A 17,557-nucleotide genomic window follows, 5' to 3' on the forward strand; every position below is an offset into this window, starting at 1 on the left:
CTGGTTCCCTGTAACCTCACTTCTCGCAATGAGGGAACCGCCAGAAGGCCCTCGGCGCTGGATCTCAGTGTCTGGGCTGAACGATGGGGGTGGAGACGCTCCTTCAGGTATACAGGACCGAGGCCGTTTAGGGCTTTAAAGGTCAGCACCAACACTTTGAATTGTGCTCGGAAACATACTGGGAGCCAATGCAGATCTCTCAGGAAGACGTTCGACTTCTGAGGTGTGTTCAAAAACAGAAGCAATTACTTCTGGGCTTTTGGCGTTTGGGTTCCAAATTGTTCGGCTTTCGAGACGCTCGAAAACCGAAGTTCCACTGTACGAGCATGAAGCCACCCACGTTTCTTTTTGTACTTAGGCCATTGTTTAATCTCAGTCTGTCAAGGACTGTCTGGATACAGAGGAGAGATGGGAGGCACCAGCCGGGGAACCCCCCCTAGGGAACTTCCAGGGGAAGAAGGCTAAGATTCAGGGAATTGGTGGTGGAGCAGTGATGAAAGGGAGGAGGAGCTGACTTGAGGGAGGAGGTGTCAGAGGTGACAGGGTGTAGTGGACAGGAAGAGGCTGAGGCAAAGCACAGTTCAGACTCCAAGGCAGAGACAGAAGCCAGGGAGTCTCCCCCTCATGTTGTGACCAGATCCCCTCCCCTCTGGTCTCCTGCAGAGAAATGACATGGGCAGGGCAGAGGGGGTTGTGCATGGACACAGTGTGAGATTGCATGAGAAAAATCCTCAAGAGGAAGAGTCCTAGTGGGCTCCACACTCTGACCTGAAGTTCAGAAGTCTGCACTGAGGGTTTGTTAGCTTATTGCTAACAGGTTTTTGCTCATTGCAGATTTGGGCACGTTAATAAACCTGTTGCCCATTTACCGGCCACACCATTTTGCATCTTCATTCTTTCCTCCTCTCTCCCTCTTTCTGTGGGGCAATCTGGGTCTTCCTATCCACTGGATAAAATTCAGTCCTTCCTGTGTTCTACCTAGAGCTCTTTCAAACTGGTGACCTGGGTGCAGAGAGAAGAAGCACACAGCTTTTAAAAAGGTTGGTAAATTATTCAATATACTTAAATTTTAAAACACAATATTTGTTTTTTTTAAAATGATAGTAGCCTTAAGGCAGAGCAGCTTTATCACTTTTCAAAGAAAGTTTATAGAATGTGATAGCAATGATAATGCAGTATATCTGCAGCAGACGGATGGTTAAAGATTTCAAGATGTGCAAGATTCATAACTGTTTGCATTTTATAATGGCTTCTACAGAAGGCTGGGAGGTTTGTGAGTCACGCTAATGCCATTATTTTTCTGCAAGGCCTTGCAGAATTTTAACAGCATCATTTTGGCTATTCAACAATAGCTATGCATTCATTCATGTATCCTCTGTCTCGACAGTTAGGATAAAATGCACTTGTCAAAGTTAGATAGCCCTATGCATTTTTCTTGTTATGTTAATGAGTGGGGGGAAATCTCATAAAAATTTAAAATATTTTATTGAAAATGAATCGAAAAGACAAAAGCAAAGTGTAAAGAGTTGCTCACTGTAAGGTAAGCTCAAAAGTGGCTTGCTGAAGGAGAATAGCAATGTCTGCTCTGGCTAAACATATGCAAATAAATTTCCTAACTTCAGCTGAAATGGGAAGATACAGTAAGTACATAAACAGCAGCAGAACTGTTTGCACAGCAGAGAAACCGCTCCTGGTCACATGCCTGTGAGGGCTATATAATTCAACACCCGCAAAATAAGACAAACTGCTTTAACCTATGGCAGAGCTTGTAAGTAGTGAGAATAACATCACTTTATATTGTGGTAACTGAGGTCTGCTTAGCAGATGCACTGATGACAGTGCTCCCCTTTATACTGCAGGTGGAGACAGGCAGCTGGTGGCATTACGGTGGATGGTTTCTATCTAACAAAGTGTTTTTGCCAGTGCAAGGATTCCCCCCTAGTGCCCCCAGTGCCCCTGACCAAATCTGTTCTGGGTTCTGCTCTCAACCCTCAGGAGCAGATTTGGGGGAGGTGTTAACAGCAAAACCCTTTTGCGCTTAATTACATACCATCCTGGTTCTTATTTAAAAATAGCTCCCTGAACATAGAAAACTGGGTCTCAATGAGAATGATTCTAGGCTAGCTATCCTTGACATATGCTAGTTTCTATGTGAATTTGTCCCCCCCTTGAGAATTTAAACATAAAGGCACTCTCAGATCATCACTACCACCCACAGTGTCAATAGTCCAGTAAAGAACCTTTTGCCACTTCATGTTGTCTATATACAGATTAGGCTCTAACGCAATGGTAACATATTCTTCGTTAAAATCCATTCCTTGCTATTTGTAATTTCACAGACCATCCACAGGGGAGATAAATTTTGGTTTTGAGGGGAGCTTTCTTCGCCATTCTGGGCACACAAGCATTTTCCATTTCAGACTACCTCTTTGATTTACTTATAATTTAATTACTTGGCTTGGCTGTTGTTTAATTGATCTTGTTAGATTATGTGAGTCAGGGCCAGCATGGAGTTGAAGCTGAACAACACCTGATTTAAGTCCTCTGTTTGGTAGCCTGGTTTCTCAAACCCACAAAGGAACAGAGAAACAGAGGCCTGGTTCCGTTGGTGTGGGTTTAGATGTGAACAAACCATGGCTAGCATAGTGCCCCCATTTCCCCTCCTCTCCTTTCTCCATTACTCTTGATTTTAAATGAACCATAGTTCTCCATGATAGCCACATTGGCCTGCTTGCACACTATGGTTAGTGACAGAGAGCCAGTGTGGTATAGTGGTTAAGAGTGGTAGACTCGTAATCTGGTGAACCGGGTTCGCTTCCCCCTCCTCCACATGCAGCTGCTGGGTGACCTTGGGCTAGTCACACTTCTCTGAAGTCTCTCAGCCCCACTCACCTCACAGAGTGTTTGTTGGAAGGGAAAGGAGAATGTTAGCCGCTTTGAGACTCCTTCGGGTAGTGATAAAGCGGGATATTAAATCCAAACTCTAACAATCCATGGTCAGATTGTGGTTTCACATCCTGCCTTGATTTGAAACCATAGTTTAAACAAACCACAGTTTCCTGAGTTTGCATAGAATGGGGAACTGTGATCAGTTTAAAGCTAGAAGTGTATGTTTTGAATCTCCTCCCATGGCACATGAAAGAGTAGAAAAATGAACATGCAAACCTGGGTCTTTTGTTGTTGTTTAGTCGCCTCATTTGTGTAGTTGGAGACCATGGATTCTCATTATGTCTGTTAAGTGTGTATTAGCCATTATAGCAATATTAAACCTCATGGATGTTTTTATGCATTTCCACCCCTTACCAGAAGATCCCAGAGTGGGTTACAACCATTTAAAATTCAGAATTAAAAACAGTTAAAACAGGTTACAGTCACAAGAATAGGATAGGTCCTGAAAACACACAACTTAATGGGAGCAGGACTGTTTGAAGCTCTTAGTCAGAAGAAAAAAATGTCAGCTATATCTGTTAGGCAATTTGTCATTTTTTCACAAATGTTCAATGATAATCATGAAAAAGTGCAGAAATGAAGCATGTAATATCAGCATGAATAAAATATTTGTCATTCTTACCTATCCATCTTACCTGCCCATGATCTTTATACAGTAATCCAAAGATGAAAAATAATATATTTAATAAAGTCTATAGATTTACATTTTCATGAACTCTGATGGACAAATGCATTATGAACCTTTTTCATTTCTCCACAAATCAGTTACAAAGTGTTTGACTTCTCTGACTTAATGAAATTAGTCAGTTTGATCATGTTTACCATATCCCACACTTTAATTATCCAGTCTTCCACTGTAGGAATCATGTCCATTTTCCAATCATGAACAAATTGTTATATGAGCCACAATTAGTAAACTGATAACCATTTCTTTATCATCTATTAAAATGAGTTCTGTAATATATCCAAATAAGATAACCTGTGAATCTATTTGGAGTATATATCCTGAAATGTCTATTTCTTTTATTGTGTTATTCCAAAGTGTATTTATTTTAGGATATGTCCAGAAAGTATGCTGTATATCAGCATTATTATTTTTGCAACGCCAACCCTGATTGTTTGCTGTCCTATTTGCATGATTAAGTCATTGAGGAGTCAAATACCATTGCATGCTGAGTTTATAAAAACTTACTTTAAAATAAATGCTGATAGTTTGCTGAGGAATATTGAACCAGAGCCAGTTTCCATATATCAGGGCCAACATTTCTTTCCCATTTATATTGATAAGTGTTTTTCATTGATTCTAAATTACTGATCATTTCACATATCTTGCATGATAATACTTGTGATTTATCTTTCAGCATTATATATTCAAATTCTGATATTTCTTGAAGAGGGCCATATCTTGTAATTAAACTATGGGCAATATTTCATTACTGTAGATATTGGAAAAAATTGTGGTCACGCCTGTAAAATTTCCTCATTGATTTTATTATATATTCTGAAAGAGCCATCTTACTGCCAATGCTCTAACAAACCATAGTTTTCCCACATATTAAGAGTACTTAATAGTCCTCTTGCCTGTATCTCTTCCTTATAATGGATTGCAGTTAATGGTGATAAACCTGGGCTCAGATTTAAAAAATAATTATTATTAGGGCAATGATCAATACATCATTGTATTCAGCCCATGCTGAAGAAATGGTACTCTTTCATGGTTGAGAAATGCCCCACCCACCCCCTGCTTGGAAATCACCCAGTGTTAAAGTTTGCCATGGTGCAAGCCAAGCATCCAGGGTGTTGCTAAGCAACCAGGGTGAGAGATTCCAGGAAGATGGAGGCCCCAAACTGAGCTTGGGGCATGGCATGGTTAATCCTTCTCCATAGACCCCTTATAGGGGTCCCCTTTGCTATGCTGATGCCCTATGCCATGTCCACCCAAGCTGAAGTAAGTCATACCAAATGCCTAACGCAAATAAGCCTTACTTCACTGAGGGAAATATACAAATCACCGTGGATCAAAGTGCTAACTGAGGCTGGAAGGAACCCATTCCAGTGTTGTCAACCAGGGACCTGAGTAGTTAAGTGAGGCTTTCAGCCAGTTTCAGAAGATATAGACCCCCATCAACGTGTTTGCTAATGAGCGCAAGGTTGCAGATGTAGCAGAAAGAATCAGGGCACATCCAAACATGATCTAGGATCAAGATTAACAAACAGTCATCATAGGATGGAGGTCAGACTAGGTACAACACAGCAAGGAAGCTGGAACGAGGGGCTAGTAACCCAAGAATAACAAGCCAGAACCCCTTGTTGTTTCTAGCAACTAGAAAGTTGAAGAGGGAAGACTAATGTATTCTGGCCTCCTAAACTGCACCCTAACCACAAATGCTGACATTGAAGGTCTCCAGGGTGGAATTATTTATTACGAGACCAATGACTCTGGGCATGTGATGATACTGTATCAAACCCTTCAGCCTGGACCCAAAGCTTTTGGTAGCACCACTTTCAAATCCTCCTCCTCCTTTTTCCTCCTCCTCCTCTGAGAGTTCCAGGAGTTCCTCATCAGATACCAGCATGAAGGGCCTCAATGGGGCCCTCAGCATTGGATTCAGGGGGCCTGCATGCTCCTCAAGTTCCTTGGCCTATGAGGTATCTAGTTCATCTTCTAAGCACAGAACCCCTTTGATGCAGGACCAAGGGACTGAGAATGGCCAGGAAAGCTCTGTTCCATTCATCAATGTCCTAGTATGTATGCATTAAAAGGTAAAGGACCCCTGACAGTTAAGTCCAGTCATGGACGACTCTGGGGTTGCGGTGCTCATCTCGCTTTATTGGCCGAGGGAGCTGACATTTGTCCACAGACAGTTTTTCTGGGTCATGTGGCTGGCATGACTAAGCTGCTTCTGGCGAAACCAGAGCAGCGCATGGAAATGCCATTTACCTTCCTGCCAGGGTGGTACCTATTTATCTACTTGCAATTTGACATGCTTTCGAACTGCTAGGTTGGCAGGGACTGGGACCGAGCAACGGGAGCTCACCCCGTTGCGGGGATTTGAACCGCCAACCTTCCGATCAGCAAGCCCAGGGCTCAGTGGTTTATACCACAGTGCCACCCTGTGTATGCATTAGTTGGGCTCAATGATTGTGGCAAATTACAGGCAACACATTGTCAACATTAAAACTAGACAAAAGACTGAATGCCTATAGTCTTTGAAGGAAAATGGTTTGCATTTCATCATGATGTGGAAAGTGATTGCAAAATCTTTTAGAATTACTTCTGGAGGTGTATTGTTTTCCTCCTTTCTGGCCACTGGTTTCTAAAAGAATGAAGGGACTATAACAATGCTCCCTACAAATCTTGAAATATTATTTTTGAAGGACAAAGGCTCCATTGCATCTTTTCACTATTTATTACTCTGTAAAGATTTAGTGGTAATAGGTTCCCAGAATATTGGATTGAAAACATTAATTTTAATGGTTATAAAAAGATTAGATTTTTATAAGCAATGGCTTTTCCACCAACATATTAATAGCACAAGCATTCCCACCTCTTTACTGTCTTCTACTCCCCACCAAGGTCAAAGATTACATTTAATTTAATTTTGTTTTAATTATTACCAACTACTTCATTCCCAATTAAGTAAATTGCTACATGGGTTTCTTTTCATCATTACAGTGATAGGAGACCTTTTTTTCACCCCTCTGGAAACAGTTCCTATTATGTAAAAAACAATCAAACACTGGAAACATGTTGCTTAATTGCTGCAGAATGGTGGAAGAACCTAACAGTACCAAAAAGGGGGAAAAAAGAAACTGGTATGAAAACAAAAGCAAAACACAGAGTGGGCGGGAGGGAGATTGGAAGAAGATGCAAATTGTCATAGGTAGGAAAGATGATTTAACTGTATTTTGTCTCAAACCGTTCTGAAAGGTTTTACTTCTCAGCTGCTGTTTGTTGAGTCAGCACCAACATGGCGCAGTCATGCAAAAATAATCCAATCAGACAATCAAGTACCAAGTTTCAGATGGGAACCCTTGAACAAGGTGCAGAAGGAATTAGATTAAAAATGCCCTAAATGAGAAGCATTCCAAAGCCTTAGAAGCCTCCTTGATATATTATTTTCATGAAGGACACACTATGTAATTTCTGGGAAAAGAGACATTAATATAGTTGCCTTGTTGGCACTAATGTGTACATTTCATATGATCAGAAGGATACCTGATCCTGCCTGTGTTTCATCATGTGGAAGCCTATAGGTGAGCAGCTGCTTTCTTATAAACTTCTTTACTCTACTACAGAGGTGAGGAACCTCAGGCCAAGGAGTCAAATGCAGACCTCCAGACCTCTCTTTCTGGCCCTCGGAACCTTTCCCAGGCTTTGAAACACCACTTTTGCTTGAGCCTGGCTCTGGGTGTTTATCAACATGGTCTTCCCCCTGATTTATATTAGTATACATTGTTAGGAACCGTTAAATCTGTCACGTATACAGTTTCAGTATGCAGACTGTCTCGCCAGAGTAGTGCATGGACTAGTTATCTCCTGCTTGGACTACTGCAATGTGCTCTACATGGGGCTGCCTTTGAAGGTGACCCAAAACCACAACTAATCCAGAATGCAGCAGCTAGACTGGTGACTGGGAGAGTGGCTGCTGAGACCATATAACACTGGTCCTGAAAGGCCTACATTGGCTCCCAGTATGTTTCTGAGCACAATTCAAAGTGCTGGTGCTGACCTTTAAAGCCCTAAACGGCCTCAGCGCAGTATACCTGAAGGAGCGTCTCCACCCCCATCATTCAGCCTGGACAGGGAACCAGGCAGAGGGCCTTCTCGGTAGCAGTGCCCCACCCTGTGGAACTCCCTCCCATCAGATGTCAAGGAAATAAACAACTACCTGACTTTTAGAAGACATTTGAAGACAGTCCTGTTTAGGGAAGTAGATAGGTAGCCGTGTTGGTCTGCCATAGTCAAAATAAAAAAATTCCTTCCAGTAGCACCTTAAAGACCAACTAAGTTAGTTCTTGGTATGAGCTTTCGTGTGCATGCACACTTCTTCAGATACACCTGATACACCTTCTTCAGATACACCTGTGTATCTGAAGAAGTGTGCATGCACACGAAAGCTCATACCAAGAACTAACTTAGTTGGTCTTTAAGGTGCTACTGGAAGGAATTTTTTTATTCTGTTTAGGGAAGTTTTTAATGTTTTATGTTTTATTGTGTTTTTAATATTATGTTGGGAGTCACCCAGAGTGGCTGGGGAAACCCAGCCAAATGGGCGGGGTATCTATAAATAAATAAATAAATTGCTTTGAATCATAAGCTAATTTTGAAATCATGCCAATAAAATATGCCACCGCCACCATTGAGCATCAGTTTCTTTTGTACAGTATTTTGCTCCGATTCTTTTCCCACTGTAAATGCATTTTGTGACAAAATGAAATGCTGAATTTCCAAGTGATTACTCGCAAGTGAGAAACGCCTTTCCGTACTCAATCCCACAAAGTACCGACAGCTAATGTATGAAAGATGCTCAGCATCCTCAATCCTATTGATATGTCAGTTAAATGTACAAAGCTCCATGTACAAAGCAAAAAAGGCAACAATTTGATAAACACCCTTGTTTCGACCAGAAGCAGCTATTATTCCAGGAAGGACTTAGATGTCATCATAAAGAGGCAATGAAGTTTGAACAGTTTCATTACCTGAGGGCAGACCTATAACTTGAAAAGGGAGTCTTTGACATCGTTATCAGTGAAATACAGATTCTGAAGTCTCCTGAGACAAATATGGAAGCAGCACAGCAGTTTGTATCCAGATTAGCCCTTGGGGCCGACAGCCAGTGAACACAGGAACATAGGAAGCTGCTTCATGCTGAGTCAGATCATTGATCAATTGAGCTGAGTATTGTCTACTACAATGTAAATGCTACATTAACAGGCAGTGGTTTTCTTGGGTTTTCGAGAGAACCTTCCGCATACAGATAAAGTGTTCTACTAATGAGATACAGCCTTTCCCCAAAGCCTTTTCCATTTATGGAAGAGGGAGAGGTCCCTCCTCCTCCTCCTCCTCCTCCTCCTCCTCCTCCTCCTCCTCCTCCTCTAATTTCTCATTTTCTTTCAGTCTCTTGCACTACCTCCCACACTGTTACAGAAGGTTCCATAACCCTCTGGAGCAGATTTTTAGCGGTACAAGGAACTGCGCAGCTTGCGAATCATCTTGTGAGTGTTTTTCTCACAAGACCTCTGAATCCAAGATATATTTTTAAAGGTCTTGATCCAGAGCAAAGTATGAGAGCCACTTTGATGGACAATCAGTGATCATTGAATCAAATTCCGTTTCTAGCCTGCTTCTGTTTTCATTTTGAAAGCAGTGGTTTTGTTCCTAGAAACTTATTTTAGGTAGATGCAAAAGTTTAGGTGTTGGTGTTTTGGGGGTTTCCACCCATGCTTGACAGACTTTCTACTCTGTGGCTGCACTCTAGCTTTTAAGACAGTTGATGTTGCTGCTTCAGGAAGCATCATTTCCTGTGCTATTTCCCCATCTCCTTTGTCCCAATATTGCCTGTCAAATGGGGTTTGCAAGATCTGAAGCACCACAAAGACCTATAAGCAGAGGTGACAGTGGGCTGAGTTGTTCGCGCCATGGCAACAATGTCCCTGTCATATCGCCTACAGCTCTTGTGAAAACCCGATCACCTGTCTTCAGCCTCAAGACTGAGCCTGCACGATTGCTAGCCTGTCAAGACACAATGAAATACAAAATGTGGATGGCACCTGAAGAGAAGGGGGAAGGATAGTAATTCTGATGTATTACAGATGACCTAGGATTGAGCTCATGGGAGGCAAGGCATTGCAAGGGCCTTAAAACACTTGAGGCATAGGCCCACGACACAACTTTGCATAGCATTCAGATACGCTAATTTATATGTTATAGGTGAAAATTCAGGCTTATGAAAGCTGCCCTGAAAGCAACTTTTTTTTTATTTAAAAAGCAACAAGGAAACAGCAAGAAATCCAAGGCCCAGTATAAAAAAAACAAAAACAAATGGAGGCTTTGATGTCTATCCCATGTGTGATTTTGATCCATTAAATGGAGTAAGTGGTTTTCTAATTAGAAGAAACTTCCCCTTCAGTGGGGATTGTTTGTTTGTTTCTTGTCTGGAGGCTAGTTATGTACAGACTGGTTCCGTTAATTGGAACAGAGTCTTTTGTTTTTCAGGTCAGTCTTGGCTCTTCTTTCTATATAGCTATGTAAGATGAAAACCGTACGTTGCTTTTAATAGCGCACAACCCACGATCATTGTTTACACTTCACACTTTGGTAGAAACATGACTGTACAATGTGGTAGCAAAATCTATGCACTGCATTATTCCGATTCTGCAGCTGTAAGATGATTAATAGTCCATGGTAACGGCTGATGGCAATGTTCCTTTTCCCTACTTGCATCATTAAGTTGCCTGCGAAATGTGGGGAGGAAATAGACAAAGGTTGCAATCCTAAGCACATACCTATTAGGAATTAAGTACCGTTGAATTCAGTGGGGCTTACTTCCAAGTAAGCATCTTGAGGATCAGGCTGGAAGTCTGACATGACACAAATGGTCACCCTGCTTTGAGGCCCCAATCAATTGTGCACATCAGACTTGCAAATGATCATTGCAGTGTTACATAAAATGTTGTATTTGGCCACCTATTCCTCATTTCTTAAAGACGGTAGTTGGTTCCACTGCAATCGGTGGCTATGGACAGCAGAACAGGATGCTGCCAAACAGTCCACAACTGGCCACCTTCCACTACAAAAAGGGAATATTCATCATTAAATACTACACTTTAGTTAAAATAAATTAAAAAATTGTCCAGTAGCACCTTAGAGACCAACAAAGTTGGTTCTGAGTATAAGCTTTCGTGTGCATGCACACTTCTTCAAACACACGAAAGCTTATACCCAGAACAGACTTAGTTGGTCTCTAAGGTGCTACTGGACAATTTTTTAATTTTTTAATTTATTCAATTGCCTCAAACCAACATGGCTACCTACCTGAATCTACACTTTAGTTCCTTATTCAAACAAGCACACAAATAAAACTACAGACAAAGCTTGGTAGGAAAGTTTGACTTTGAAGGTCCTTTTAAGCATCACAACGATAATCCATAATCACATCAAAATGGGAAGTCCCGGGACCAGATTTATGATGTATAAAAACAGTGTGGTGATAATGGCATAGTGAAATGGCATGCATGATGCGCCATTCTCTTGTGCTTTTTCCAGACCAATGTGTCTATCCCTTCAGAGCATCCAGACTGTTACTCTTGAGTTTCCATAACTGCAAAACCAACCCTTAATTGGACCAGTTCTGGCTTGATTATTATTATTTTTGTCAGAGGATGTGTCCCACCATTTCCATCCAATTAAACTATCAGGCTTTAAGATGATTTCATTGCAGTCGAATGTACTGTAAAGGTTTACATCTGAACACTTCAGTTTAACTCACTTAAACTATCTTCTCTCATACCAGATTTTATAAATGTGTTTACCGTTGCTTATGGTGACAATCTGAGACACCATTAATTTGCCCGTAGTTTCAGAATGATTTAGAAATATATCGACAAAGCTATCTGCGCTTGGAAAAAAATAAATTATTATGTAATATCCCTGAGCTCTTCAGATGAAGGGCAGTATACAAATTTAATTAACAAATTAAATACAGAGTGTGACTTGATCAGGACCTTAATATCTAGATAGAAAACAATATTTTCAGACCAATAAGATCCATGATAAATATAAAATAATATTTTTAGAAGTTAAAGCCATTTAGACTCGTTCTGTTTGATATCTTCTATTAAGCTGCCTTTTATATTTCATTCCTTTTAGCAAACAGCAACACTGACATCCAGTGTCTAGTCAAATTAATAACAGTAGAATAATCCCTATGGATATTCCAGATACACAATCCATTTCTTTGTGTCTAGCTGGTAATTCAATGGTGAAAACATTAACGTCATCCATACGTGACTATTTAGATGATTACTGATCAAGGAGTTGGTTTGATAGACAGAAATATATTGAATAAGCTAAATCAGTGGTGTCACAAAATTGATTTCTCTGCCGCCTTTCCAAATAATCAGTCCATTCCATTGCCAAGCAAGTGTGATGATCTTTCTAAGATAAGACATACCAAAGTCACAGTTTCCTTTCATTGACATAGAAAATATAGAGGGCTTTTCAAATTTCAGGGATTTATTATTGTTCACAGAAACATTAATATTAATATTAGTTCCAATCCAAATATGAGCATTTAAGGAATGTCTTTTTGTTAAAGATACCCCTTATCATATTTCAATTTGTCATTAGCAGGTCAAACAATGGCACAAGAAATTCAGCTACTCATTCTAGATGTTTTGGAGCTTCTCATGTTGCCCTCTTCTTCATGGGAAATGATGTTAAATCAGACAAGAGGAACCATACAAAGGACAAGTGCAGAAGGCAAAGGACCATGTGGATTACAGAAGAGGCAGCTGGCAAGATGCTATCAAGATGTTCTGGACTTTAGGCCCCATCATCCCTGACAATGGACCATGCAAGTTGGGAATGATGGATATTGGAGTCCAACATCATTTGTAGTGCACCTTATTGTGTATCCATGGAATATAGAGAGAAAGGAACTCAAGAGGGAAAAGCAATGTGAGCAGGGCATATAAAAGCAGGGACATCACTATAGTGGCAAGAACAAAATGTGTCTCTGGTTAAGAAATGTATAAAATCACAAAGATTTCAGGTTCAGTCCCTAGAATCTCTAGGTAGAGCTGGGGAAAACTTCCTGTCTGGAACTCTGGGAACCTTCTGAGCTATAGTCCAATTTGGATAAGACAGCTTCTTACGTTCTGTGTGATTTAGTTCGGGGAAATCTATATAAGATTATGAAAATTTACAGACCACTAAAATGGAATGTATCCTTAAACATTTCTTGCCTTGTGGAATATCTTGTATCTGTGCGCGCAACTAGAGTTATTATCAGCTACTGAAAGTGATTGCTGTGCCACTGTTTGCATCCTTGCGTGTGTCATTTTTTAAATATTTGTGATTAAAAATATTATTTTTTTAAAATCTGCATCACCCTCGCAAATGCCTTTCAGCCTGGGAAAATGCAATTATTAATATTCAAAACCCTTTCTGTTGGTTTTGCCATAAAATATACATTATGGCATAATAATAGAGTAATAACCACATGGTTTGCACTAATATGAAATGCTATATTAGTGGAATTTAGGCTACATTTTCCACTGCCGTAAATCAGTTTTGAAAGCATATGGGTAGGTCTGGAACTATTGCTGTGTTCAGGTATAACATGTGTGCATAGATCTATTAAATGTACCACAGTTTCATTGCATTTTAGTATATCTTCAAAAGCATGCATTTCTAGGCAGCCCTATTTGATAAATGCCTAGTCACCTTGTATAAATGTGACAGAATAAACATTATTGTTTTCATTGATTTTTTAAAAAACAAATTATGCAAATGGAAGAGCTCCTTCAGTTTGCCAAAGGGACTCCAAACCATTAGAGGCATTCACTGGAGGAAGGTTTTCCCAATCCCCATGTTCCTTCTGTTGTTCCTGTGCCACCCTGCACATCGTTATGAAGGATCTCTTAGTGTCCCAGAGCAGCTTTTCTGGAGGGCACAGAGTTTAAGCCAGTTGTTCCTCAGACGAAAGAAATTCTTCCATTAGCAGAAGTGAGTGGAAGCCTCATTGGAATAGTGTGGTTGGGTGGGATTCATAGAATCGTAGAACTGTAGAGTTGGAAGGGACCTGAGAGGTCATTTTGTCCAACCCCCTGTAATGAAGGAATCTCAGCTAAAGCATCCATGACAGATGGCCTCCCAACCGCTGGTGCTGTTCTAATGCGCTGGCAAGAGCACTGCTGGCATGTTTGCACCGCACCAGCCTCACCACTGCTGTTGTCCCTCTCCCTCTCTGTCCTGGTGTGCTGCAGTGATTCAGCCAGGTGAGCAGCACGGCCACACCATTCCATCCACTGCTGGGTACAATTTGTCCCAATATATTTATTCTCTGAGGTTGTGGGCTCCAGTTGCCCACAGACGTATCCTCTCCAAAGGAGTGTTGGCTAGATTCCCCATCAGCCGATGCAAATGGAGAAGCCCTCACATCCAGAAGCTTTATTTGTGCATCAAAGTGAAGACCAGTCTCTTGTTTGATGTGACATGGTGTCATTCTCATTCTTCTCGGTGTTGGAATGGATTTATGCTCTGAAGAACAAAATATATCAAAACTTAAAACGAATGGAAAATTCAGCCAAGGCACATATACAGCTGAGTGTTCTCTTGAGTTCAGGTTCAAAGGATGAGCCTTTCGAGGAGACAAAAATTATTCTTCCATCACCCATCTGCAGGATTGCCTTCTGAAACGTTTAGTCCAGAAATATATCCAGTTTTGATCTCTTACTTTTGGTTGATGTTCTGGTAGAAAGCAAAGAGGGGAAAGCTAATGACTTTGCAACATTTGCTATGACAATCTTATCCTTTAAATCTAAAGGTAAGAAACCAATCAACCCTGTAGGCTGCTTTGCTGCACTTGCTGCTTGTTTTAAGCTTTTAGCTTGTTTTGTTCTTTTTAGTATAATTCCAGGACACCATCTCATTCAAGAATAATAATGTGCCACACGTGTTCCTAAATTTCACTTGAACCAAACTCCAATCTCCCCAAAAGCAGAGGGTCAAATCAGCACATCCCTAAATTGATTTGGTTCTTCCATTTTCCTGGCCAGCAGCGTTCAGTAATCTTGCTATCCTCTGCTTTTATAGGTCAGTGCATGAGAAGCCAGAGATGCCTTAATCCAGATGCAGCCTCTCTCTGTGGCAATGTTCCTATTGGCCGAGCCGCTTGCCTTTTTATATCTGCTGTCATTCTACCCATCTTCTCCTCGGATATCCAGCAAGGATTCTAATTAGTCACAATTGTTTAGAGGCCAATAACACAATTCTTCGGCTGATGATGATAAAAGAAAAAACAGCTCCGTTGACTTAAATGATACCATTGTTCCTTAGACGATGTCCTCGCCTTATATGTCTGAATGCCAGATGGCTACTGAGATAACACAGCTGAGGCCACGAACTGGAGAGGTACTGAAGCAAGTTTCATATGAGGGAAGAATAATGGAAGACAGACTTGCCATATATCGCTTGAGTGGGCTTGGAGGAGGGTGTTTTGTGAGGTCTGTCTCAACCAGATTGTGCACTCTATGCATATTCAAATAAAATAAAAAAATTGTAGTGTTCGTTTTCGCCTCTAAGTTATTGCTCATCAAGAACGCAAATTCGCTTTCCTGTCTTGCTTCACACCAAGGCTGTGGCAAGCTTTGTTTCTTGTTTTTGTTTTGAAATAATTTTTATTAGACATTTAGGACAGGCCATATGTGATAGTTTTTAAGCTCTAAGACTCCAGTTGCTCTGGGATGTATATAACCTATTTTCCCTAAGTCATTTCCTCAATCTAAATTGCCCCCCTGAAGCTCTGACCAGACCCACAGTTCTCAGCCTGGTGTCATTTCCTAGATTGTAAGCTCCGGGAGGGCCACAAATCCCTCCCTCCATTTCCGCTTTTGCCTTTTTAGAAAATAGCTTTGTTTGAGGCTAGTTGGGCACCCCTTCCCTGACTACCCCAGTTGTTCACAGAGAGTTGGAATAGGACCTACCGGTAGTTGATGGGGGTTCAGTTCTCCACTCGGCCTTGGGGCTGGCTGGCTGGTCTCAGGCCAGTAATTCTCTCTCAGCCAAAGTTCCTCACAGGGTTGTTGTGAAGATAAAAGGGCAAAGGACAACTGTGTGTACACCACCTTTGAGTTTATTGGAAGAAAAATGTGTAGCGGCATAAATTATGCTCTGCTTCAATCCCCCTGTCCTTTAATCCTTTATCGCCTATCCTAATTGTATTAGAACTGGATGTGGTTACTTAACGGTAACGTTAAGCCACTTTGCACATGCTCTGGGATGTTAAAAGGTAAAGGTAAAGGACCCGTGACAGTTAAGTCCAGTCACAAATGACTCTGGGGTTGTGGTGCTCATCTCGCTTTACTGGCCGAGGTAACCGATGTTTGTCCGCAGACAGTTTTTCCGGGTCATTTGGCCATCATGACTAAGCCACTTCAGGTGAAACCAGAGCAGCGCACAGAAACGCTGTTTACCTTCCCACCGGAGTGGTACCTATTTATCTACTTGCACTTTGATGTGCTTTCAAACTGCTAGGTTGGCAGGAGCTGGGACTGAGCAACGGGAGCTCACCCCATCGCGGGGATTCGAACCGCCAACCTTCTGACTGGCAAGCCCTAGGCTCTGTGGTTTAGACCACAGCGCCATCCGCATCTGGGATATTAGACGCCGTTTAACAGCACTGAATGTACGGTGTGTACACAGCCAAAGTCTGTCCAGTTGTTTCTTTGCTTTGATGTGAGCGAACAGATGAGAGGTTTCAGTAAACGTTCCTGTGTAACACAAAGTCCTTCCACTTTCATTGAAAGTCACCCTGCAATCTCTCTCCGTTTCTTCCCCTCCATCTTTCAGTCAGAAGTTCCAAAGGTTGAAATGCACCGTGCAAGATATTCTCTATATCAGCATCATGGGTATGCAGCAGCATTTTATTAAGTCATCAGTCAGCTTTGAAGTTTGCTCAGCTAAGGCACTGTTGGCCTGCTGAGCTTCACTGATGCAGTCAGTGCGGCTTGATATTTCATGGCGTACAACAAGAGTTGAGCTGAATTTGAAATCTGCTTCTCTAATGCAACTGAGCTTTTGAAGCATCCATGGTTTACTGTATGCATGGCATGCATAAGGAGAAACCGAGGCCTCCCAATAAAAGATAATATTTTATATGGAAGTGTGGTACAGAGCACTGGATTATAAGCCATACATTTGTTGCTTCCACACAGTGACTTCTTTTGGGGTCTTCATGTGATTCATCCAATGAGTATACAAGCTGTGTACCTCCTGCACATAAATAGTTGTACAAATCAACAAGGGTAACTCTTTTGCAGAAACACTTGCACATACTGTATGTAGAGACAGCTTGTATCTGTGTTCAATGTAATGTGTGAACAAACCTTTCATTTTAGATTTATTTTGAGAAGCTATCTTGATTAAATCAACAATGTAGTACAGAGGTTTTCAAACTCTTTGGGTCCACGGCTCCCTTAGCCAACTACAGAACTAGCAGCCTCTCACCCTTTTTCAAACACCCTCCCTTGCGGAGCATTCCCTCAGTCTCCTCTCTTCTCCCCTCTCTTTGGGAGTCCTCTAAGTAGGCGCTGCTGCTGCCCCTGGTCTCTGAACTCCCTTCCCCGCCCCAAAGAGGGGTGCCTCCTGCACAGGGGCCTGGGAAGCACCCCCTGGCCAGTCCCAGAGCACCATTTGCCTGGGGAGCTTGCAGCCGGAGCTTCCGCAACAAGCAACTGTGGAAGCTTTTGAGAGGCACAGATGTGAGAGGGCATCAGAGGAGGAAGAGAAGGAAAGAGGGACAGAGACCAGTGTTGCCCATGGCACCCTTGACCATCAGTCAAGACACCCCAGGGTGCCATGGCACACTGGTTGAAAACCATT

General features: G+C 41.7%; 1 long non-coding RNA gene across 1 annotated transcript; it reads left to right on the forward strand.

Annotated features, from left to right (window-relative positions):
- Window positions 1-980: 980 nt before the first annotated feature.
- On the forward strand, window positions 981-15,244 carry LOC308584495. The gene is made up of 3 exons (XR_014006842.1): window positions 981-1,040; window positions 1,623-1,768; window positions 12,302-15,244. It is a non-coding gene; the product is annotated as an uncharacterized lncRNA (long non-coding RNA).
- Window positions 15,245-17,557: the final 2,313 nt, after the last annotated feature.

The sequence above is a fragment of the Podarcis bocagei genome (assembly GCF_964188305.1).
Source record: "Podarcis bocagei genome assembly, chromosome: 3".
Lineage (NCBI taxonomy): Eukaryota > Metazoa > Chordata > Lepidosauria > Squamata > Lacertidae > Podarcis > Podarcis bocagei.